The 17,251-nt window shown below is 35.9% G+C and overlaps 1 long non-coding RNA gene across 1 annotated transcript in view; it reads left to right on the top strand.

The window, feature by feature from the left end:
* The window catches only part of LOC109378089 (uncharacterized), a 52,379-nt gene that overhangs the window by 8,586 nt on the left and 26,542 nt on the right, over window positions 1-17,251 (top strand). The window contains exon 2 of the long non-coding RNA XR_002122955.1: window positions 15,720-15,820. This is a non-coding gene — a long non-coding RNA (uncharacterized LOC109378089). The remainder of the gene's footprint in view (window positions 1-15,719; window positions 15,821-17,251) is intronic.

Genomic DNA, 17,251 nt, shown 5'->3' with positions numbered 1-17,251 from the left:
CAACCCTCAGTTCTTCCTCTGTGTCTCTGAGACTATCTCCATCCACTTCTCCCATCCATTCAGTTCCTTAGAATCCACGTATAAGTGAGATCATTCATTCATTTCCTCTTGCCTGGACCACTGTAGTGGCCTCCTGACTGGGCCTGCAACATCTGGTTTGTCATCCTCCAATATTTCCTTCATGCTACATCCAGAGTGATCTTCTTCCTTAAACTTTAGCAATTTCCCCTCGCTTTCAGGTTAAAGACCAGAATTAGATTTGAAGCCAGTTTACTCTCTTCTTTATCATGCCTTTTGGTTTCCCCATGTGTTTCGTTGTTAATGCAGAAATAACGTATTTTTACTTGAAGGTGACTTAATTATGTTATTTTATTCAGTGTTTTTAAAAATTTGAAGTATAAGCTATACTTGACAAAATATTTAAATATTTTGAGAAAAATGGGTATTTTCTTCAAAGAAAAAAATAGCTGTTTATTTTTAATATAAACCTATATTCTAAGGTTTAAGGTTCAAACTTTAATCAAACCGAAGTGATCATTTTTAAAAAGAAGCATTTTCAAATTGAATTTTCCACCTGGTTATTAGTCTATACATAAACCAGTTAGGTGTTTCATTTTTTGGTTTTTTTTTTTGAAGAAATTTTATTGTGTTTTTCCAGGACCCATCAGCTCCAAATCAAGTAGTTGTCAATCTAGTTGAGGAGGGTGCAGCTGCTTGGCCCGTGTGGTAATAGAACCGGCAGCCTTGGTGTTATGAGCCTGCGCTCTAACCACCTAAGCTAACAGGCTGCCCCAAACCATTTAGGTTTTATTAGACCCTTACACATATTGTTTTCAATTTTACTATTTCATTGACATTTTGAATTGCTAATCTTTTGTGATTTGTCACCTAAAAATGAGTATTTTAAAATGGCCATTTGGCATTTTAATACGCTATAGGTAGTAGATCTTTTACTTGACAGATGTTAAATCTTTTAGTTTAACTTACAAACTTAATAAGACTTATTTACTAGCTTTTACAAGCAGATTTTAATGATTTATGTAGCATATTAAATTTTTATTTGGGGCACTTGATTAATTTCTAACCTTTTAAAATCATACTTGATTTTACTGTTGTCATATGGAGACACTTATGTTTCTAGATAATAATTTTTGTGCCATTAATAATCCATCACTATGAAATAAAAACTATTATTATATATAATGATTTATAAAATGGAGGTAATAATAAAAATCTTGAAAGTATTTTCTTTCTTTTTTTCTTTTTTCCCTTCACTCAAGAGGCTTTCTCCATTTTATTTCTTTGGAAAAAGAAAACAAAGTCTTTCCATCACATATGGTAGATTATATACTTATATATATTTATATGTAATTTCTCTTGTGGTTTGAAGTCCCAAAGCTAAGTCTGTTTATACTTTTTTATTATTTTTCTTTTTTCCCCCTCCTACTAATGCCTTCTCTTCCCACTGAACCCTCTGGTCCAGGCCCAAGTTCTGGAGCAGGTGCAGTGAGGGGTGGGTGGACTAGGCAGTGATTGCCAGGGTAGCCCCCAACCCAGTTCAGAGATCTGGTGAAGGCCACCTGAAGGGGCTGTGCAAGGGATAGAGACTGCACAGAAAGGCACTCCTATTTTTGTGGGGGACGCACAGCTTGTTAAACAGTCACCAGTCATGGGAGGAGGCTGGCTCTTTGTTTTATTTAAAAAAAGAAAAAAGCTTTTCTTGTTTTATCTACTAGTTATACAGTGATTAGTAAAATATGTAATTGTTTCTATACTGAGTCGAGTATTTACTCTCAAGCCATGGTGATATAATTGGTTTTCTTTTATGTTTTCATCATTATCTTGATTTTCTGTAAGGTGAGTTAGCTTTATTTTATGTCTCTTGCATTAATCAGTTTGCATGTAAATTGAGCCAGCTTTGATTTTAATATTGCTTTCTTGTGAAATATTAATGTTTTTATTAAATCTTTACTACTTCCAGGTATATTGAATGTTATGGATAGATTGTAAAATGAAAATTGGAATTAGTCTAATGTCTTGTCTTGAAGTTCATGATGAATTAGAGTGGTTTTCCTCTGTAGCAGGGATGATGTTACCATGGTGAGAGCTTCTGTTGCCATGACATTTGCTTGCATATTTTGATAGGTCTTCAGTTGAAGAAGGGCTCTGTTTCCTGGCAGGCTGGAAAAGTGTCATTCTATCTTTTCCCAAAATGTGTTATTTTTTTATTGAAAAATACAATAATTTCCAAAGAATTGTAATGGCTAAGTGCCAAGAAAGAAAATACACCTTATTTTTAATTTTTTTCTTGTTCAGCTTTTGGAACATAGCAAAATATTCTTTGCTTGCTTTGTATAAGGAAGAAAAAGGAGAACATAATTTTTCTAGTTTTCTTAATAAATAAAATATTGCTTTTCCATCTAATTTTGTTGACAAAGTAAACAGCTAAAGATGAATAACTTGTAATTACTCTCAGCTGGATATAGATATATAATGTCACTGTACAACTAAAAGACATTGTTAGTGATGATATATTGGTAGCAAAGAAAGGGGAAATAAATATAAATAATCACAAAAAATGAAAGAATCAGTGAATTCCAGAAGGGTAAATATGTAAAATACAAAATCAGTTTTCGTATAAATCAAGCATGGTAAGCACAGTGCATTAAGGGTAGTTCTTTTTTTATTGCTAATTTATGTTTAATGTTGAAACATTAGTGGTAGATTTTTAAAAATTCTGTTTTACAGTAGTATATTTTTAATTTTAATTTCTAACTATATTTTAATATCTAGTACAGAAATTTTAACATATAGTTAAAAAATACATAGAAGAAAGTCTCCCTTTCACTCTTCTCCCCTCCTCAGTCATTTATTGTTGTTAGTTTGTGGTTTCTTTATGCATTTATAAGCAAATATAAATATATTAATACATTTTTGTTTCCACCCCACTTTTCAAGAAAAGTAATGTATTATTTTGCACTTTGCTTTTCAGAATTTATTTGTCTTTTTTTTTTTTTTAGCTGAGCCATCCTCCCACCTATTGGCAGCTCAGCGGCAGCGGCAGCTCAGCTTGGGCCCATGTGGGAATCAAACCAGCGACCCTGTTGCTCACAGCTTGCACTCTTGAGCGAGCTCTTAACCAATTGAGCCACTCGGCTGGCCCCTGTTCATCCTATTTTTTAATGTATATTTTTGTTAGTACTCTAATTTTAGCATCTGGGGACACATTGGAATCAGCAAAAAGATAGGGCTTATTATTGACATCTCCCAGCCCTTCTGATTTGGCAATTTAGAATTTTAGCAGGAAATCTTTAAAAGCATACATTTTGTCAATTTATAATAAAAAATTAATTCTCCTTTTGTTGTCTAAGTTTAGTGATAACGTTAGTGGTTCTTTCTACCAATAGACCAGTTCATTTTGTAAAAGCTACAAACTGAAATATTGTGTGAGTGCGTATTTGCATAAACTTTTTTCTACCTCAGAGTATTTTCTTTTTTGTATTAGTCCCATTTATTCTTTGAATATCAAATTAGGTGTTGGTGTTGCTTCCTTGGGGAAGCCAGTCAGACTAGGTGAGTGTGATTCTGCTAGTATCTCATAATACTCTTCTTCATACCAGTACTCAGAGCATAGAAAATTATTTTAGTGATACTATACAGCACAAATTAGCAAAAAGGAGGTTAATGCAGTTGATATGTAAAGTAACTAGGTTGCAGATGTTACTTGTTATCTAGAGTTTGATCACCTGTCAGTGGACTGCTTTTATTTAGACATGTCTACACGAGAAGAGGAGAAACTGAGAGTCTGCTAGCTCTAAAAGTTAATGGGATTTTTATACTAGATGACTGTACTCTTGGGTATTGAGTGAGAGTTAATTCTGAACTGTGGAATATACATTCTTTCATTTAATAAATTGAGTGCATACTGTATGTCATATACATTGCTGAATTTTGGAAATAATAACAATGAATAGGGTTTCTTCCCTCAAAGGGGCTTAGCATTCTATGAAGAAACTCAACATAGCAGCAAGCTACATTATGGTGTATAGGGTGAAAGAGCTCAGACTGATGGAGTAGGGGAGGTATTTTGGTGGACCCAGAGCAGAGAGTAGGGTCAGGGTGCATTTGGAGAATGCTAAAGATAGGAGCAGATACTTGGTTCAGTAAAGCTTTCACTGGTTGGTGGTGCCTTAGTGGTGGAGATTGGCTAAGTGGTTAAGGTGCTGAAGAAGTTTATGAAATTAAGAAAGAGCTCTCTCTTCCAGCTAGCCAGGCCATTTGTTAGTCACTTTCCCTCCCTACTCACCACTCTATGCAAAACTGGACTAAGAGTAATTAGAAAACAATTCACTTAAAATTGGTTTCCTTTGGAACAGTTTTATAATCTCATCTCATGAGATCATCTAACCCAGCCTTTTTACCTTCCATCATTTGCTTTTGGACAAATGATACGTTTTGTTAATGGTAGAAAGAGCTCTGTATTACTGTGATTTGGGAATTTTTGGGGCAGGTCCTAACTTCTGCTTATCTGTGAAAAGGGGGAATTTACTGCATGCTTTCAGGGCCACTCATTTTTCTACTACTCTCACCCAGGTCTATTAACTGGTCTTAATATTAACTGGGTGTTTTCATTTAACCTGCCCTTATCCCATTTTCCTTATTGGTTAAATTTTAAAATCACTGGTAGTTCTGTGGAACTGTCCAGATATAGAAACTAAAGCTGAAGTTTCAGAAGTCTTTATGTAACTATAGTTTTTTTCAAAAATTGTTTCATTAGAATATAAGCCACAGATTATTTTATATTAAAACAATAGCCAGAAGAGATTAATTGGACTTATGAATAAGTTAATAGAAATAATAACCTGAATATAGTTTTAAGTAATTTTTCCACTCTGAATAAACCAAGAAACTGCATCAATTCTTTAACAATGTTACTCTCAAATCACAGCTTCATTTTCCATTAGTAGTAAAACCTTTCTAAGTAAATGAGAAATATCAGCAAGCTTTCTTCCCCTGCTTCTTTCCCTGATAGCTCTCTCTACCATCTCTACCAAGTTTGTGACTTTTCAGAAATGGAATGCCAAGTCATTGCCTTGCCTTTTTTTTATTGGAGAATGGCTCTTCTCTCTCTACATCAATAAGAACAGCATGGAGTAGTGAGCCAACTTTGTCTTAGAAAATTTGAGCAAACGTCCCCTCAACTCAAATATATTCCTGGTCTTATTGCTTAGAACCTTCTTGCAAACTAATTGTTCTTCAAAATTCAATTCATGCATCTCTTATTTAAGAAAACTCCCTTTATCCCTGCCGCCCTGATTTTGGTGTTTCCCTGTTGTACTTCCTTAGCAACTCTTGTTTATGTTCATTTTAGTACCTCTGTAATCTCTCTTGAAGAATAGATTAAAAGCCTCATTGTGGTTGAGTTCATATCTTCTCCAACTAGTATAGTATTGGGCACACAGTAGGTACTTAGTGTTGAATGAATTACTTTTCCTCCATACAGGCTATTTATATGTCTTGTTTTACACAACAGATATTTGCTATTTGCTTCTCAGTGAAATATGGACAAAGATCTAATCAAGTCACTAAGTCTAGAGTTGTTTTATTCTTCTATTCAGTAGCATTACCAATTAAGATTTCTTCAGTTTTCTTTAAAACTAAATTCTAGAAAAACAACAAAAATAAAACTAGTATTATGGTCAGGCCAAGGATCTTTCTTGGCTTCAGAGTGTGATCCTTGTGAAGAAGCCATTATGGTTTCAGTGGAGGGCCTGGAATATGTAGTATAACTGCTTACATTTTGCTAGTGGAAGTCACAGAGTAGTGCTGCAAAGCATTTTAGATATCTCTGATCAAGATATCCTGTGTTAGGCCAGCAAAATGATACTGCATTTTTACAAGCAAGATAGGTGAAGCCCCACACTTTGAACTACTTAAAATCATGAAGTAGGTAGTTAGCAGAGGCACAGAGGAACTAAATATCTTCTGCTCTTTGCTATCAGTACTACTATCTTCCTTTACATCAGAGTTGCTCAACTAGGTAAAAGGGACATTTTGAGCTGGATAATTCTTTGTTGTGGTTGATGAGCTGCCTTGTGTATTGTAGGATGTTTAGAAACACCCCTGGCCTCTACCCACTAGATGGCAGTAGCATTCCCTCCCTTCCCCAGTGTGACAACCAAAAAAATGCAGTCATTGCCCAGTATCCCTTGGGGGGGCAAAATCACCCCTTAGTTGAGAACCACTGTTTTATAAAACAGATAATATCACTTTTGCCTCCATTTTGTTTTCTCTTTATTTGAGTTTCAGAGACTTCACTTTGGCACATGGCCATCCTCTACCTGTAAGCCAGGATCTGCTCTCATTTGGTAAACATTTTACTAAGCATCTTCCTTTGTTGCCCGACATGCACATTCATTACATTTTTTATGATAATTGCTATCCCAGGTTATACTGGTGATTGTTTTCAGACATAGTCCCCAATTTTTTGACAGCTCACCTGGTAAAATCAGATTTATTAATATTTCAGTAGAACTAAGTATTATATGTAATTAGACATGATTTTTGCTGAAGTAGAAGTTACATTCTAATAGGTATTTAAATATATTTTACTCATGGAATCTATGTCATTGTTGAATTCAGTAATTGAGAACTACAGTATTTTAAAAATATAATTTTCTAAAACAATTTTTTATCATACATTCCAGTAATTTTCATAAAGGTGCTTTGAAATTTCCCAAAATATCATCTAGTATTTCATATTAACATAAGTGGTTTGGTGTGCAGTGAGATGAGGAATGACTTAAATTTCTGAGTTATTGCTCATAAAAACAGAAGAGTTGGTACATACTATATTCTCATTAGACAAGATTGAGTCTTGATATCCAGAGAGAATAATGTAAAGGATATTTAATATTTATTGTACAAATATATTAAATACTAAAATTCATTTTAGAATTTGTCCTTAGGTACCCGTTATGGAATATTTTAAAACTATACAATCATTAAACTTGCCTTAATTTAATAACTTGGATTGGTGTTGGTTTCTAAGTGGTCTCATACTCATAGTCATATAAATAAAGAGGGAACAGAAGTAAACAATGGTCTGTCTGTAAGTACTACATTCCCTTGGCAGAGGCTGTGAGTGAGGTGGGGTTGGGGTGGGCTGCCTATACCCCTTTCTCCCCTTACTCTTTTTCACTCCTCACTACCATAATGACCCATCTTCCTAAAAGGTCTGTGACATTTCTGTCAGTTATGTTTCATTAGAAAAAAGACTAACTTGTCAGATTGTTTTCATTGATGGGTTGACAGTTGGAAAATTCTGTAGTTTTAGCATGCATGTATAAAAAAGTTTATATTCAGCAAGTCTAAGATATATTTCTGATCATATTGAGGAGTATATATGTTACCTAAATGAATCTCTCAGGCCAAATAAATGGATGGAAATTTGAATTGAAATACAGTAATACCTCGGTTTGTGAGCATAATTCGTTCCGGAACAAACTACTCGTATTGCAAATCATCGCTCATTTACCAAGTTAAAATGTATTATTAGGTTGGTGCAAAAGTAACTATGGTTTTTTCCATTACAAGTAATGGCACAAACCACTATTACTTTTGCACCAACTAATAGAAATGTTTGTTCATCTTGCGGAACACTCGCAAACCAGTTACCGTATTTGCCGGCGTATAAGACGACTGGGCGTATAAGACGACCCCCTAACATTTCCACTCAAAATACAGAGTTTGTTATATACTCGCCGTATAAGACTACCCCCTCTTCCGCACACCTTCCACACACCAAATAAAAGGTAAAACAATATCAGATTTGATTTGGCCCACTGAAGTGCAAACAAGCGTATTGTATTTCGTGTCACCACATAACCGTTTTGGCGATGTTGAGCCACCATGTCTGCTACATGTTTTTCGAGTTCTGGCCAGTGTGGGGTGCCTCTTCTTAATGCACACTTACCCCTTGGCATACTCTTTAATGCTTTCTCATTTGATTTCCAGTCCCGAACCATCTTTTCTGTTACTCCATATTGTCTTGCAGCAGCACAATTATTATTTTCCTTAGCAAAGTTTATAACTTTCAGTTTAAAATTTGCATCATACTTCTTTCTTTTGGCTGGTGCCATGATAGGGATGATAGGGGTTTGACTGGTCGACATTTTCTATGCTGTACTGTACAATGGTGCAGTATTGTGGTTGGCTGTTGGCTGTATACAAAGCCTGATTTGATTGGTCCCTGCTCCCTGTTTGCCCGCCCTGTCACTATAGCAGTCTGGTCCACCCTTGCATCAGCATCTCCCTGGGACCTCACTAGTGCGCAAGTGCGAGCTCTTCAACATTCTAACAGGCACCATGATAGCGCAAAATCGCGAATCTTCAATGCATATGTAAAGAAATATACGGTAACCGAATTTACCACACTCGCAAAATCGCACACAGCCGAGCATACACCCAGCAGCGCTGCTGATGCCTGAACGGTATGTGGAATGAAGTGGGCGGGCATCGGGAGGCCACTATGGCACGGGGCAAGCACTATGGGCAGTCTATCTGAAGTGTACCTGGCGTATAAGACGACCCCCCACTTGGAGGCATATTTTTCAGGGCCAAAAATCGTCTTATACGCCGGCAAATACGGTACTTGCAATCCAAGGTTTTACTGTACTTGGCTTCTAATTTCTCCACATCCCCTCCAATACCTGTTATTTTCCTTTTGATGTTTTAAAATTATAGCCACCCTCGTGGCTATAAGGTATGAAGTGGTATCTCATTGTGGTTTTGATTTGCATTTCCCCCCATGGCTGATGATAGTGAGCATCTTTTAAGTAGTTATTGGCTATTTGTGTATCTTCTGTGGAGAAATGCCTATTCAAGTTCTTTGACAGTTTTTTTTAAATTGGGTTTGGTTTTTTGTTGAGCTGTATGAGTTCTTTATATATTTTGGATATTAAACTCTTTTCACATATATGATTTGCTTATATTTTCTCCTATACATTGTCTTTTTACTTGATAATGTCTTGTGATGCACAAAAGTTCTTTAATTTTGATGAAGTCTGGTTTATCTTTTTTTTTTTTTTAATTCATGCTTTTGGTGTCATATCTAAGAAGACATTGCCAAACCCAAGATCATGAAAATTTACCCATGTTTTCTTCTAAGAGTTTTATGGTTTTAGCTGTTATATTTAGGTTGTTGGTCCACTTTCAGTTAGTTTTTATATGTGGTTGGTTGGAGGTAGAGGTCCAGCTCCTTCTTTTGCATGTGGAAATACAGCTGTCCCAGCATTATTTGTTGAAGAGAATATTCTCTCCCCATTGAATGGCCTTAGCACCCCTGTTAAAAAATCATTTGGCTGTTGATGTATGGGTTTATTTTTGTACTCAGTTCTGCTCCATTGGTCTATGTTTCTGCCCGTATGTCTGCAACTCTGATGACTGTAGCCGTGTAGCAAGTTTTGAAGTTGGGAAGCGTGAGCTCTTCAACTCTGTTGTTCTTGTTTCAAGATTTTTTTGACTCATCAGGGCCTCTTGAACTCCATATGAAGTTGAGGATCAACTCTTCTGTTTTGGCAAAAAAATAAAATAATAAAATAAATAAAGCTGTTAGAATGTTGATAGGGATTGACTTGAATTTGTAGAGTGCTTTGGACAGTACTGGCATCTGAGAAATATAAAGTCTTCCTAAGTTGGTGTCCTGAGACCAATTCCAATGTGGGAGCGGGGTTTTCTCTACACCAACAAGCAATTCTTCGACCAGCTCGATATCCTACAATTCAACTCAATTCTGACACTATCTACCCAGAGATAGTATCAGATTCCACAGGTTGAGGGCTCAGGCCTACAAGACTGCCCCCCACTTCCCACTTCAGACATCAGTTGCAAACTCAGGCTGTTACTTGTGCTTCTGACCCACTGGCTGTAGATTGGAGGGTCTGTCGACCACTTTCTTGGACTTCAGGTGCCAGTCATAAGTCTGGGTTGTTACCTGTACTTCTGACCAACTGACTATGAATCAGAAGTTACCCTGAACCCCTCTTCAGGTTTGATTAATTTTTTAAATTAAATTTATTGGGGAGGTTTGATTAATTTACTAAAGCAGCTCACAGAACTCAGAGAAATATTTTACTTACTAGATTACTGGTTTATAAAATAATATAATTTAGGAAGAGCCAGATGGAAGAAGTGCATAGGGCAAGGTATGTGGAAGGGGTGTGGAACTTCCATGCCCTCTTTAGGCATGCTGCCCTCCTCAAATCTCTAGGTGTCCACCAACCCAGGACCTCTCTGAACCCTGTTGTTTTGGGTTTTTACTGAGGCTTCATTACATAGGATTGATTAAATCATTAGTTGTTGATGATGGATCCAACCTCAAGGTGGCCCCCCCCACCCCCAATTGCATTGGGGGGGGGTACTGAAAGTTCCAACCCTCAAATCAAGTGGTTAGCTTCTCTGACAGCCAGCCCCCATCTTTAGGTGCTTTCCAAAAGCCAATCATTAACATAACAAAAGGCCTTTATTACTCTCATCACTTCGGAAATTCCAAGGGTTTTAGGAGCTCTGTGCCAGAAAAGGGGATGAAGACCCCTGAAGAACTATATATTTCTTATTCTAATATCATACTTCCTATCTTTGAACCTGGGATGTATTTCGATTTTTAGGTCTTCTTTATCTCTTTCAGTAATGTTTTACAATTTTCAGTATACATATTATTCACTTCCTTAAATTAATTCCTAGGTATTTTGTGATTGTAGATGCCATTGTAAATGGAATTGCCTTCTTTTGTGTTTGGATTGTTCATTGCTGTTTTATAGGAACACAACTGATTGTTTACCTTGATAATACCCCCAAAATATTAAATTAGTAGAAATAAATTTAACAAAAGCTATGCAAGACCTGTATAATGAAAACTACAAAATATTGCTGAGAGAAATTTAGGAATAACTAAATAAAGGAGAGATTTGTAGTATTCATGGATTGGAAGATTCAGTATTGTTAAGATGTTATTTCTCCCCTAATTGATCTATTGATTCAGTGCAGTCCTAATTAAAGTCCCAGTAGACTTATTTTTCATAGAAATTGGCAAGCTGATTTTAAAATTGTATGGAAATGTAAATGCTGCATTAGATAAGAGAGTTTGGAAAAGAAGACCAAGGACCGGCCGAGTGGCTCAGTTGGTTAAGAGCTTGCTCAAGAGTTTGAGCTCTGAGCAACAGCAGTTTGAGTCCTGGCCCGAGCTGAGCAGCCACTGAGCTGTCAATAGGTGGCAGGATGGTTCAGCTAAAAAAAAAAAAAAGAAAAAAAACTCTTCTTTTCAAAACTTGTTATAAAGCTACAGTAATCAAGACAGTGTGCTACTAGCAGGAGGAAAGGCATGTTTATCAATGTAACACATTAGTGAGAATAGAAATATCTCTGTATCTTTAAATAATTGGTTTTGACAAAGGTGCCAAGGCAACTCAGTGTGAAAAGGATAATATTTTTAACAAATGGTGTTGGGTCAATTTGATATCCATCTGCCAAACAGTGAACCTAGATCCTGACTTCACACCATATAAATATATTAACTGCAAATGGATCATATACCTAAAAATAAGAGCTAAAGCCATAGGATTTCTTTCAGAAAACATAGTAGAAAATTGCAGAGACCTTTGCAGGATAGGCAAAGATTCCTTAAAGAGAGCACTGGAAACACAAATTATAAGAATTTAAAATTGATGATTTTGAAAAGATGCTCAACATCATGAATCATCAGATATATACGAGGTCTGACAATTAAGTTCGTAAACTCACCCTAGAAGAAGTGCTAAATACCTCACTGCTGAATATCACTATGGTCACCTTCGAAGTACTCTCCTTGGGAAGCTATGCACCAATGCCAGTGCCTAGTCCACCCTCCAAAGCAATTTTGGAACTCATTTTCTGGAATGGCCATCAGAGCTGTCATAGTATTATCCTTGATGTCCTGAATGTCATCAAAATGTCTTCCTTTCAGGGCCGGCCGAGTGGCTCAGTTGGTTAAGAGCTCGCTCAAGAGTGCAAGCTCTGAGCAACAGCGGTTCGATGGCCGGCCCGAGCTGAGCTGCCGCCGAGCTGTCAGCAGGTGGCAGGATGGCTCAGCTAAAAAAAAAAAAAAAAGTCTTCCTTTCAATATTTCCTTTATCTTTGGGTAAATAAAGAAGTCATTAGAGGCCAGATCAGGTGAGTAGGTAGGGTGTTCCAAGGCAGTTATTTGTTTACTGGCTAAAAACTCCCTCACAGACAGTGCCGTGTGAGCTGGTGCATTGCCGAGATTCAAGAGCCATGAATTGTTGGCCTAAAGTTCAGGTCGTCTGACTTTGTCACGCAGCCTGTTTTCAGCACTTTCAAATAGTAAACTTGGTTAACTGTCCACTTGGTACAAATTCATAATGAATATTCCCCCTGATATCAAAAACGGTTAGCAACATAGTTGCAACAAGTTCACCAACTTAATTGGCAGACCTCGTAAATCAAAACCACAGTGAGGTATTGTCATACCTGTTAGAATGGTCATTATCAAAAAGTCAAAAGAGGACATGTTGGTGAGGATGTGGAGAAAAGGGAACCCTTGTGCACTTTTGGTGGGAATGTAAATTGATAGAGCTGTTATGAAAAACAGCATGGAGTTTCCTCAAAAAATTAAAAACAGAACTATCATGTGATCCAACAATCCCACTGCTGGGTGTATGTATCCAAAAGAAATAAAATCAGTATCTTGAAGAGATATCTGCATTCTCATGTTTACTGCAGCATTATTCACAGCAGCCAAAATATGGAAACAATCTAAGCGTCTGTGGAGGGATGAATAATGAAAATATGGTATTCATATATTGTACAATAGAATATTATTCACCCTTAAGAAAGAAGGAAATTCTGCAATTTGTGACAACTTGGATGAACCTGGAGTGCCTTACGTGAAGTGAAATAAGCCAGTCACAGAAAGACAAATATGAAGTGTGATCAAACAATATGGTAAATGTTCAAATTTTAAAAAATTTATTACAGTAAAAGACGCATTGTCATTAATCCTCCTCAAAATACACCCCCTCGCTTTGAACACACTTATCCCATCATTCTTGCCATTCTCTGCAGCAGTTCTGGAAGTCCTCTTTCGTAAGTGTCTTTACTTCATCCTCCTTCATGACAACACTCCATGTCACACATTTCTTGTGGTATATGGCAATTTCTGTCAAATAAAAACATTACGGTGTGTCCTCATGCACCTTATTCACTGGATCTGGCACTTTCCGACTTCCGGCTCTTCCCCAAAGTCAAAATGACCATGAAAGGAAAACGTTTTGAATAGATTCAGGACATCGAGGCAGCCAGGACAGTGCAGCTAAAGACACTCACGAAAGAGGGCTCCCAGAACTGCTTCAGAAAGTGGGAAGAACGATGGGATAAGTGTGTTCAAAGCGAGGGGGAGTATTTCGAGGGGATTAATGGCAATGTGTCTTTTACTGTAATAAATTTTTTTAAATTTAGACATTTACCATGTTGTTCGATCACACCTCATATTGCATGATCTCACATATATATGAAATCTTAAAAAAAAAGTTGAACTCATAATAAAGAGTAGAATGATGGTTACCAGAGGCTGGGGGGTAGAGAAAAAGAGGAGATATTGATCAAAGGTAAAAACTTTCAGTTATAAGATGAATAAGTTCTGGAGACTTAATGTATAGCATAGTGAGTATGGTTAATAACGTACACTTGAAATTTGCTAAGAGAGTAGATCTTAAATGTTCTCACCAAGCACACAAAAAAGTACCTATGTGAGATGATGGATATGTTAATTAGCTTGATGTGGTAATCATTTCACAATGTATACATATGTCAAAACATGTTGTACACCTTAAATTTTTTATTTCTCAATCATACCTCAATAAAGCTGGAAGAAAAATGATTTTGACTTCATTAAAATAATAAAAAACTTTACTCTTCAAAAGAAATTAAGAGAATGAAAAAAGCAAGATAAGGGCTGGTAGAAAATATTTGCAATATATATATATATCCAACCAAGGCTATTGCCCAAAATATAATGTAAACAACTCGTGCAGGTTAATAATAAGATTACCCAGTAAAAACAAGGATGAAACTTTGAGCAGGCACTACACCAAAGAAGATATACAGATAGCAAATAAGCCTATTAAAAGATCTTCAACATCTTTTGTCATTAGAGAAATACAAATTAAAATTATACACACTTAAAAATTTAGAATTAAAAAGACTGACAATACCTAGATCTAGGGTGGATATGAAGCAAATCAACTTCTCATTTATCACTGGTGGGAATGGAAAATGTTACAGCCACTTTGGAAAATAATTTGACAGTTTCTTTTAAAGTTAAATATACATTTACCATGTGACCCAGCCATTTTTTTTTAATTGGGGAATTGGGTGAGGGGAACAGTGTTGGGGAATTGGGGAGGGGGACCAGCCAAGTTGTTCTTCAATCTTAGTTGTGGAGGGTGCGAGTCGCCATCTGGCTGCCCGGCAGCAGCTCGTGGCCTCTAAGCTCAAGGTGCTGTGTTCAATCTTAGTTGCGGGTGGGCGTAGCCACCATCCCATGCAGGAGTCGAACCAACAGCCTTGTTGTTGAGAGCACACACTCTATCCACTGAGCCATCTGGGCAGCAGCTCAGCTTAAGGTGCCGAGTTCAGTCTTAATTGCCGGTGGGCATAGACACCATTCCATGTGGGATTTGAACCCAGCAGCCTTGTTGTTAAGAGCGCACGCTCTATCCACTGAGCCATCTGGGTGGCAGCTCAGCTCAAGGTGCTGAGTTCAGTCTTTAGTTGCCGGCGGGTGTAGCCCACCATCGAACAGGCAGTCTTGTTAGGAGCACGTGCTCTCACCAGCTGAGCCATCCTGCCGCCTGTTGGCAGCTCAGTGGCAACTCAGCTTGGGCGCAGCGTCACTGGCCCTTTTTGACCCAGCCATTTTACCTGCGTGTTATGAAGACATGTCCACACAAATGTTCACAGCAGCATCATTCATGATAGCCTGAAACTGGGAACAACCCAACTACCCATCGACTTGTAAATGCATGAATAATTTGTGGTCTGTGCATAAAATGGAATTATACTTAGTAATAAAAAGGAACAGACTACTGATATATATACTAGCATAGATAAATCGAAAAACCTGATGTTAAGAATTTCTTAAGAATTCTGGAAAAGGCAAAACTATAGTGATAGAAAGAAGGTCACTGTTGCCAGTTGGTTGGAGGAAATTGACTGCAGATGCCAGGAGGAAACTTTTTAGGTGACTAAAATGCTATGTATCATGATGTTGGTGATGGTTACACGATCACATTATTGATTGCCTAATTTATTGGTTAATTTTATTCATTATAAATTATCCCACAATAAAGCTGAACAAGAAAAAACAAAAAATTTAAAAAATGATCAGACTTGCTTAAAGCCATAGAAAGGTTGGAAAGAATAACAAGTTTCATTATTTTTCTGGGCTTTCACAAACAATGGTCTGCATACTTTGGCAGAGAAAGGAGAAAGGCCTTCAATAAGAAGGTAGATGCCCTAGCTTCACTCATTGGTTGAAAATGAAAATTATATTCAGAAAAAAAATAGTGATTTTGCTTAATAAAAAGCAATTGATCTTATATTTAATAATGAAATGTTTATTTCTTTAGCTTCTTATTAACTATTATCATTTTAATTTACTTTAGAAATATAAACCTGGTCGATGTGATGATATTTTGAAATGGAAACCTCCCAGTCTGAATTCTGTGGATTTTCGCCTAAAGATAACAAGAATGGGAGGAGAAGGGTAAGTATGCACCTTTGTTCCCCTACCATTTTTACATGAAATAATAGTTTGTATTTTACATATACTTTACAAAAAAAGATAAAATGCTATATTTGATAGTATCCTTTATACACATATGTATACATCTATCTCATTTTCACAGATTACTCCTTTGACATATTACAGGTTACATTTTGTAGCATCCTTTAAACTTTACTAATTTTAGTCTTAAAAATAGTTATTTCTAATATAAAAAATGAACTTTGTTAAATTATAATAACAAAAATAGATTTTACTTGAAATAATCCTGTCAAGTGAATTATAAATATGATCATTGTTATACTTAAATATTTTGAAATAAGCCTTTTTACTTGGAAGGAAGCTACTTTATGTTTATATTTGCATAACAAATGGATAAATATCCATACTTTATTAGGGTAAGCTTTTCATTGTTGAATTTCAGTAAGATTTTTCATAATGTTCATTAAGTATTCATTTTTTCATTTATTGGTTAATTTTTTTTAGTGACTTCACTGTCTTATTTCACCTTGTTCCATAAAATCTTATGGCATCTATGTAAATAAATACATTTCAACATAAAAATGTTTAATCAAGGAACTCCTAAAGACTAAGTAAATAACAGTGGCAGAGGAATTAAAAGTTTACCAGTGCATGTCATGTAATCATTTTTATTAGTCAAAGGTAAACCACAGATTTGCTTTTTTGTAGCTAATGGAACGAAGGCTATGTGATCAGTTATATGAACCCAGACTCCAGAAGTTTCTCTTAAGCAACTGTGCATTTTTAAATAAAGGATAATGTGCAGGGTGGCTTATCCTAAGTAAAAAAAGGGAGTTTAATAAGTCATATATGGGTGTCAGTTTTCAAAATATAGAGTATTTAATGTTTTACATCCTTAAATAATAATGTCACTGGATGGCAAAGTACTGTTTAATCAGAACAGTTATCTGGGGCCCCAAATAATGTTTGGGTATTTTGCTCTGTATTGGTCTGATTTAATCCCAGGATAGATAGATAAATTTTTGACTATTAATAGAATTGGATGCAATATAGATATACATATTACATAAAATATTATCAAAGATTAGGTAAGAGAAATAATATTGGCAATCCAGAATATCCATACACCAGATATTTTGTCAGGAAGAAGAATCTGGAGTTTGCTATTTAGCAATACTTATCCAAAAACATTATTTCTCTGATCTTTGGATAAGTTTTGATAGTAATACCAATATCAGTATCGATAGTTTATTATTAACCAATATATCAACTATATTAACCCACTATTAATTATTAATAATATGAATAATTACATATTATTAATACATAATTTTGGGAAAGTACCCCAAAACTATGTTTATATTTAAAATCTTTGAATAACTATTGGTAAGTAGTAAACTCCAGTTTAGTCTTTCTGACAAAGTATGTGGT

This window comes from Hipposideros armiger, unplaced genomic scaffold (genome assembly GCF_001890085.2).
Source record: "Hipposideros armiger isolate ML-2016 unplaced genomic scaffold, ASM189008v1 scaffold_1728, whole genome shotgun sequence".
NCBI classification, from domain to species: domain Eukaryota; kingdom Metazoa; phylum Chordata; class Mammalia; order Chiroptera; family Hipposideridae; genus Hipposideros; species Hipposideros armiger.
The sequence above is the reverse complement of the archived record's forward strand: the minus strand, read 5'-3'. Positions and strand labels throughout refer to the sequence as shown.